Source organism: Saccostrea cucullata, unplaced genomic scaffold (assembly GCF_032062105.1).
Source record: "Saccostrea cucullata isolate Sc308-1 unplaced genomic scaffold, CSIRO_AGI_Scuc_v1 ctg1665, whole genome shotgun sequence".
In the NCBI taxonomy this organism is placed as follows: domain Eukaryota; kingdom Metazoa; phylum Mollusca; class Bivalvia; order Ostreida; family Ostreidae; genus Saccostrea; species Saccostrea cuccullata.
Genome location: NW_026923101.1, coordinates 170717 through 179932, shown reverse-complemented (window position 1 = coordinate 179932; position 9216 = coordinate 170717). Strand labels below are relative to the sequence as shown.

The 9216-nt window shown below is 38.1% G+C and overlaps 1 long non-coding RNA gene across 1 annotated transcript; it reads right to left on the bottom strand.

Moving 5' to 3' along the window:
- Window positions 1-2598: 2598 nt before the first annotated feature.
- On the bottom strand, window positions 2599-9074 carry LOC134263165 (uncharacterized). Its single transcript, XR_009991199.1, has 4 exons — window positions 8957-9074; window positions 4898-5053; window positions 3685-3768; window positions 2599-3447 (listed from the first exon to the last, which is right to left on the bottom strand). It is a non-coding gene; the product is annotated as an uncharacterized LOC134263165 (long non-coding RNA).
- Between the last annotated feature and the right edge of the window lie 142 nt (window positions 9075-9216).

Sequence of the window (9216 nt, the reverse complement as noted above, 5' to 3'; positions counted from 1 at the left end):
CCCAGTCACGGTTCTACATAAAGAAGTCTCTAAACTACATAAACCAGTCACGGTTCTACATAAAGAAGTCTCTAAACTACATAACCCAGTCACGGTTCTACATAAAGAAGTCTCTAAACTACATAAACCAGTCACGGTTCTACATAAAGAAGTCTCTAAACGACATAACCCAGTCACGGTTCTACATAAACAAGTCTCTAAACTACATAACCCAGTCACGGTTCTACATAAACAAGTCTCTAAACTACATAATCCAGTCACGGTTCTACATAAACAAGTCTCTAAACTACATAAACCAGTCACGGTTCTACATAAACAAGTCTCTAAACTACATAACCCAGTCACGGTTCAACATAACCGAGTCTCTTAACTACCTAAACCAGTCAGGGTTCTACATAACCAAGTCTGTAAACTACCTAACCAAGTCACGGTTCTACATAAACAAGTCTCTAAACTACATAACCCAGTCACGGCTATACATAAAGAAGTCTCTAAACTACATAACCTAGTCACGGTTCAACATAAACAAGTCTCTTAACTACCTAACCCAGTCACGGTTCTACATAAACAAGTCTCTAAACTACATAACCCAGTCACGGTTCTACATCAAGAAGTCTCTAAACTACATAACCTAGTCACGGTTCTACATAAAGAAGTCTCTAAACTACATAAATCTAGTCACGGTTCTACATAAAGAAGTCTCTAAACTACATAACCTAGTCACGGTTCAATATAAACAAGTCTCTTAACTACCTAACCCAGTCACAGTTCAACATAAAGAAGTCTCTAAACTACATAACCCAGTCATGGTTCTACATAAAGAAGTCTCTAAACTACATAACCTAGTCACGGTTCTACATAACCAAGTCTCTAAACTACCTAACCCAGTCACGGTTCGACATAAAGTCTATAAACTACCTAACCCAGTCATGGTTCTACATAACCAAGTCTGTAAACTACCTAACCCAGTCACGGTTCTACATAACCAAGTCTGTAAACTACCTAACTCAGTCACGGTTCTACATAACCAAGTCTGTAAACTACCTAACCCAGTCACGGTTCAACCTAGCCAAGTCTCTAAACAACCTAACCCAGTCATGGTTCAACATCACCAAGTCTCTAAACTACCTAACCCAGTCATGGTTCTACATAACCAAGTCTTTAAACTACCTAAACCAGTCACGGTTCAACATCACCAAGTCTGTAAACTACCTAACCCAGTCACGGTTCTACATAAACAAGTCTCTAAACTACCTAACCCAGTCACGGTTCAACCTAACCAGGTCTGTAAACTACCTAACCCAGTCACGGTTCAACATCACCAAGTCTGTAAACTACCTAACCTAGTCACGGTTCAACCTAACCAAGTCACTAAACAACCTAACCCAGTCACGGTTCAACATAACCAAGTTTCTAAACTACCTAACCCATTCATTGTTCAAGTGGTATCCAAGGTCCAGTCTGTTACATTCCTTCTTTCTTAAATTTTAAAGGTCTTCACCCTTGACATAACCCAAGTTCTTTGTAGCCTCTTGCAGGAATTTCACCTGCAAGTCCAGGAGTGGTCAACGACACCAAATCTGTAAAGTAGAGAAGAAAATGCAGCGGACTAGACCGAGATTCGAACCCAGGCCTCCTGAAAAACTGGTTAGGTGCTCTACCAACTGAAGTATCTGGCCACCGAAGATCGAACCTGGCTGACCGCCACATTCCTCCCTACTTTAAAGTCTTTTACTCTCCAAAGACCCAAACCCAGGCTCATTCTAGCAGGTCTTTCACATGTCAATTCCAGGGCATGTCTCCAAATGTAAAGGTAGAGGAGAAAATGCTGCGGACCAGACCGGGATTCAACCCGGGCCCCCTGAAACTCTTTGATAGGTGCTCTACCAACTGAGCAATCTGGCCATGGGTTATCGAGCCTGGCTGACCGCCACAGTTACATGCAATTAAAAAGCTTAATTTGAGAGCATTGTTACTAAACTAAACCAAAATACTTCTATTCAATCTAATCATACCGCTTTATCATTTCGGATTTACCAGTATCTGCAGCAATTGGGTCCAGTCAATGAGAGTCATCAAGATAACCAGAAATATGTCCATAGGACATGAATGCTCTACTGAGGGTATACTAGTAATGCAAAGTTAAAACATAGGTAATCAAAGATTACAAAGCTAACCTCGAGGAATGTAATTAGTTTAAGTAATGCAAATCTCACATCATATTTTCTTAATACTTTGTAATTATTCTGACAACAATATTCAAGCATGTTCTGCTTAAATAAGTCTAGAAGTTCATTAGAGAATGAACGTGCTCCAAAAAACTTTATTCTGATCACTCATGTGGAAAATGTAGGTCAGATCCAGCATCCGAAGCAAGTCTGGTAGTGTCCATCTCTAGATGCATCATCCATGCAAGTTTGGTCCAGGAAGGGCTAATAGTTACTTGGGAATGGACTTGCTCCTAAAACTTTAACCTGGGACGCTAACGCCGAAGCCGGGGCTATAGCATAAGCTCATCTTGACTTCTTTTTCATCGTTTAATAACATCAAGTACTCATATACCAATATGTAAACTATGGTTCAAATAAGAATTACAAGTAAAGCAATCTGGAGTGCATTTAATTTGACTGAACTCAAAATTTACAGGGTTTATGAGTTTATCTACATTAACCAGACACACTGGATCAGCTCTGATAGAGTCCATTTGTATGTCATAACAATTAAATTTAATCAGATACTGATCAAACAAGAAATCTGTGAGCCAATGCTCACTAGTAATATCCCCGCTCTGATGTAAATAAGCACTATCATGTTAATATACACTTACAGGCAGATCCACAGAAAAATATGAAGTTGACATCAGATTCATATCAAAATTAATTCCACCATATGGCATGCCTAAACAAAGAGTGTAGTACAATTTCAAACATCTGCTATATATAGTTAATGAGAAAATTTGTTATGTATGAAACCGATGGATGCACAGACAAACAGGAAGTTGACATCGAATTTGAATAAAAATGTATCCCACAATATGGCATGCCTCAGAGAAGATTGTGTTAACATTTCAAGCATCCAAGAAGAGGAATTGCTGAGAAAACTGCGACAAAAATTTGTTACCAACAGACACACAGACAGGCACATAAGGGTAAAACAGTATACCTCCCTCTCCTTCGGAGCAGAGGTATGAATATACCTGTAAACCATATAGCAATAGCAAACTTGTAAAATATATAATTTATACAGTTACTGATGAAGAGCAAAACAAATTTGTTAACTCAGTCAATCAAAACATAAAACTGCTATTTCACTGGGTATAGAAGTTCTTCGGCTTTTCTATATGTGATGTTCTTGACAATGGAATTGGAAGCTGCGGTAATGATTCTTGCCTAAACAAGCAACACATCTTTAAAATATCAAACTTCTTCATTAAAACTCTGTCCTGTCCTAAAAGAGAATGAAAATAAATAAGGGTAAGAATGAAATTCTTTTGAATATTAGTCATTTCAATAGCACTTCAGATGTGACTAATTAAATTATGGATATAAAGACTGGTCTCCACATATGGTTTACCTTAAATGTTAATAAGTTGATTGGTTATCAAAGAATCACAAATTCACTTTACAATATGCATATCTATTTTCTTTACGGTAATTTATTCTGAAAAAATAAAATTTATCATACCCATCTTCCAGTGATGTGAAAACCTTTCCATTTTGGCAGTTTTTCAAACTATAAAGGTAACATCCTGGAGAACTTAACATACCCCTAAAATCAGTGAAAAAACAAAAAAAAAGCTCATTGAAGAATGCTTAACATGATAAGTCAATGGAATAGGTTTTGTGTGTTGAAAAGGGGAAGTGGAATTAGATTGTGTGCTTTTTTAATGTATGCAATATACAGTGTATCACTGGGGGAGTTACCAAAGATCCAGATCCCCAGGCCAGGAATATTTCCTAACATGCAGTTAAGAGAAATAGTCCTGGTGGAGGCGAACTGGAAAAATACATTAAATCATTACTCTCAAGATATTCAAGATAAAATCTTTAAAAAACAAAACAAATTTGTTTGGGACTCAACAATGAGGGTTAAGATGTTAAAATTTTGGTATCATTTGAAAAAGTCTTGTAATAAGGAATGCACATCTGAAATGAATGCTGACCCAACACGGAAAATTAAAAAAATCTATGATTATGTGAGATTTAAGTTTTTCAAAGGTAGTCATAGTTCAAGATCAAGGTCATGAGGTAAACATTAACACTAAACATTCAACAAGAGGCCCATGGGCCACATCACTCACCAAAGCACTGTGGCTAGAAAAAAAGCAGAAATCAGTTTATGATTAAAGTTTAAACCCAAAAGTGGTCCCAACCAATTAAAGGAAAAAGGGTATGATTTGATCAAAGTTCAGTCTACACTAACCTAAGGATGCTTGAATATTTCTTTGACTACCTGTGGCTTTATTGACCTTTACATTTGAACTTACTTTGTGCCCCCCAACTAAAATTAGACCAATCATGGCTTTGCTGTCCAAACATTGATTTGCCATTCTGGCCCACCCTATCCCTGAGGGTCATGATTTGAGCAATTGAGCTATTGACTAGTGAATTTTAGGGGTGGGCAAGTGAAATTTTATCGATCACTTGCCCATGTGCAAGTGACTTAAAAAAAGCCATATGATCTACTTAGTATTTGTCTTCCTCTTCAATTTAAAAATATTTGTATTAAAATACAATATTAGGTTATGGTAGGACAAGCAAAAATTCAGGTTTCGCAAGTGAATTTTGACCATGTACTTGCCCTTGGACAAGTGCCTTAAAAATCTGTCAGTCAGTCCTTGATTATAAATGTATTGATCATATTTATAAAAGCACCTTTTATAATTTCATTTTTTTACCTCTCCTTTCTTGAGACTTCTATGATATTTCACAGTCTGTTAACTGTACATAAAAATAATTTTCTATATTTTCTGCAGGTGAGACCTTTGGGTCTTCTTTAAGTTTCACGAACACTTTCTTCAGAGACTTCTGGTGATGAGGTTTGTTTTCTACACCTGAAAAATATATCCATAAAATTTCATGTTGTTATACATGTTACATGTATTGATAAATATTCAATAATTAATGAAACAAATAAATACATATCAAATAGCTTAAAAACTTTCAAACATGTTAAATATTAATTTGAACAAAACGAGCCATTCTGCACTAATAAACAATTTTGTTGACATGTGTGTTCAGACTACAATAAAAGATCTGGGTTAGGTTGTTTAGAGACTTGGTTAGGTTGAACCATGACTGGGTTAGGTAGTTTACAGACTTGGTCATGTTGAACCGTGACTGGGTTAGGTAGTTTATAGACTTGGTTATGTAGAATCATGACTGGGTTAGGTAGTTTAGAGACTTGGTGATGTCAAAGCGTGACTGTGTTAGGTAGTTTACAGACTTGGTTATGTAGAACCGTGACTGGGTTAGGTTGTTTAGAGACTTGGTTAGGTTGAACCGTGACTGGGTTAGGTAGTTTATAGACTTTATGTAGAACCGTGACTGGGTTAGGTAGTTTACAGACTTGGTTATGTAGAACCGTGACTGGGTTAGGTTGTTTACAGACTTGGTTATGTAGAACCGTGACTTGGTTAGGTAGTTTATGGACTTAGTTATGTTGAACCCTGACTGGGTTAGGTAGTTTAGAGACTTGGTTAGGTTGAACCGTGACTGGGTTATGTAGTTTACAGACTTGGTTATGTAGAACCGTGACTGGCAGACTTGTCGAAATTCTTTAATCGTTGTCAGACATTTGGTCTGACACAGTCGAATGTTTTGTCGGACCAGTCAAACTTTTGTCAGACCAGATACCAAAATGTCCTTTATTATTTTCAATAGCCTTCAATCTAACAAGTTTCCTTTCTTGGGATAACAAAGACATAAATGAGAAGTTTTATGACTTTGCTATAACAAATTTACTTAGCTAGCATCAACATGCTGTGAACGCGGCCATTTTTTTCTGTTTGTGACCTTGAACTACGCATCCCGATCCCGACCATTATTAAATTTGCATTACGCTCATTTTTTTTCAAACGGTCATCTGGACCGACGTTTTCTTAAATGTTATCGGTCCAGACAAATTTTTACCGGCCTCGCAGACAGGACCGACAGATTTCGACAAGTCTGGACTGGGTTAGGTAGTTTATAGACTTTATGTCGAACCGTGACTGGGTTAGGTAGTTTACAGACTTGGTTATGTAGAACCGTGACTGGGTTAGGTTGTTTACACACTTGGTTATGTAGAACCGTGACTTGGTTAGGTAGTTTATGGACTTAGTTATGTTGAACCATGACTGGGTTAGGTAGTTTACAGACTTGGTTAGGTTGAACCGTGACTGGGTTATGTAGTTTACAGACTTGGTTATGTAGAACCGTGACTGGGTTAGGTAGTTTATAGACTTTATGTCGAACCGTGACTGGGTTAGGTAGTTTACAGACTTGGTTATGTAGAACCGTGACTGGGTTAGGTTGTTTACAAACTTGGTTATGTAGAACCGTGACTTGGTTAGGTAGTTTATGGACTTAGTTATGTTGAACCGTGACTGGGTTAGGTAGTTTAGAGACTTGGTTAGGTTGAACCGTGACTGGGTTATGTAGTTTACAGACTTGGTTATGTAGAACCGTGACTGTGTTAGGTAGTTTATAGACTTGGTGATTTTGAACCGTGACTGGGTTAGGTAGTTTACAGACTTGGTTATGTAAAACCGTGACTGGGTTAGGTTGTTTAGAGACTTGGTTAGGTTGAACCGTGACTGGGTTAGGTAGTTTACAGACTTGGTTATGTAGAACCGTGACTGGGTTATGTAGTTTAGAGACTTGGTTATGTAGAATCATGACTGGGTTAGGTAGTTTGGAGACTTGGTGATGTTGAACCGTGACTGGGTTAGGTAGTTTATGGACTTAGTTATGTTGAACCGTGACTGGGTTAGGTTGTTTAGAGACTTGGTTAGGTTGAACCGTGACTGGGTTAGGTAGTTTACAGACTTGCTTAGGTTGAACCATGACTGGGTTAGGTAGTTTACAGACTTAGTTATGTAGAACCTTGACTGGGTTAGGTAGTTTATAGACTTGGTTATGTAGAATCATGACTGGGTTAGGTAGTTTAGAGACTTGGTGATGTCAAAGCGTGACTGTGTTAGGTAGTTTACAGACTTGGTTATGTAGAACCGTGACTGGGTTAGGTTGTTTAGAGACTTGGTTAGGTTGAACCGTGACTGGGTTAGGTAGTTTATAGACTTTATGTAGAACCGTGACTGAGTTAGGTAGTTTACAGACTTGGTTATGTAGAACCGTGACTGGGTTAGGTTGTTTACTGACTTGGTTATGTAGAACCGTGACTTGGTTAGGTAGTTTATGGACTTGGTTATGTTGAACCCTGACTGGGTTAGGTAGTTTAGAGACTTGGTTAGGTTGAACCGTGACTGGGTTATGTAGTTTACAGACTTGGTTATGTAGAACCGTGACTGGGTTAGGTAGTTTATAGACTTTATGTCGAACCGTGACTGGGTTAGGTAGTTTACAGACTTGGTTATGTAGAACCGTGACTGGGTTAGGTTGTTTACACACTTGGTTATGTAGAACCGTGACTTGGTTAGGTAGTTTATGGACTTAGTTATGTTGAACCGTGACTGGGTTAGGTAGTTTAGAGACTTGGTTAGGTTGAACCGTGACTGGGTTATGTAGTTTACAGACTTGGTTAAGTAGAACCATGACTGTGTTAGGTAGTTTACAGACTTGCTGATGTTGAACCGTGACTGGGTTAGGTAGTTTACAGACTTGGTTATGTAAAACCGTGACTGGGTTAGGTTGTTTAGAGACTTGGTTAGGTTGAACCGTGACTGGGTTAGGTAGTTTACAGACTTGGTTATGTAGAACCGTGACTGGGTTATGTAGTTTAGAGACTTGGTTATGTAGAATCATGACTGGGTTAGGTAGTTTGGAGACTTGGTGATGTTGAACCGTGACTGGGTTAGGTAGTTTATGGACTTAGTTATGTTGAACCGTGACTGGGTTAGGTTGTTTAGAGACTTGGTTAGGTTGAACCGTGACTGGGTTAGGTAGTTTACAGACTTGCTTAGGTTGAACCATGACTGGGTTAGGTAGTTTACAGACTTAGTTATGTAGAACCTTAACTGGGTTAGGTAGTTTATAGACTTGGTTATGTAGAATCATGACTGGGTTAGGTAGTTTAGAGACTTGGTGATGTCAAAGCGTGACTGTGTTAGGTAGTTTACAGACTTGTTTATGTAGAACCGTGACTGGGTTAGGTTGTTTAGAGACTTGGTTAGGTTGAACCGTGACTGGGTTAGGTAGTTTATAGACTTTATGTAGAACCGTGACTGGGTTAGGTAGTTTAGAGAGACTTGGTGATGTTGAACCGTGACTGGGTTAGGTAGTTTATGGATTTAGTTATGTTGAACCGTGACTGGGTTAGGTTGTTTAGAGACTTGGTTAGGTTGAACCGTGACTGGGTTAGGTAGTTTACATACTTGGTTAGGTTGAACCGTGACTGGGTTATGTAGTTTACAGACTTAGTTATGTAGAACCGTGACTGGGTTAGGTAGTTTACAGATTTGATTATGTAGAACCGTGACTGGGTTAGGTAGTTTATAGACTTTATGTCGAACCGTGACTGGGTTAGGTAGTTTACAGACTTGGTTATGTAGAACCGTGACTGGGTTAGGTAGTTTATAGACTTTATGTCGAACCGTGACTAGGTTAGGTAGTTTATCAAGTTGACCTTTGGCAAAACTTGAAGTAAATTTGTATATATATATACATAAATATTTCAATTTGATTTTTTCGTATGCTTAAATATATTTATACCAGACCCGTTGAACACTGTTGAAGTGTTTACACCGCATATTCAATCACTATTTCAAAACATATCTCTATGTTTACTACGTTCATACCTATTTTCTTCATCCCTTTCATGGAGCTGTTGTGAAGAAAGAGGTCGTACTTCAAAACAAAGCAGTATACCGGAATTCCTTCCATAAAATACATGTCAAGATTAGATTTACCGCCTTATATGAAGGATACAATCGGGTTCGGCGTTCAAGAAAATTATAGATGTGAAAACCAATCCGGAAATAATTTTCCCGAAATCCAAGACTGGGTTATGTTATAGACTCTACCCATCAGGACACTTATCATTAGTTTTTATGGTGAA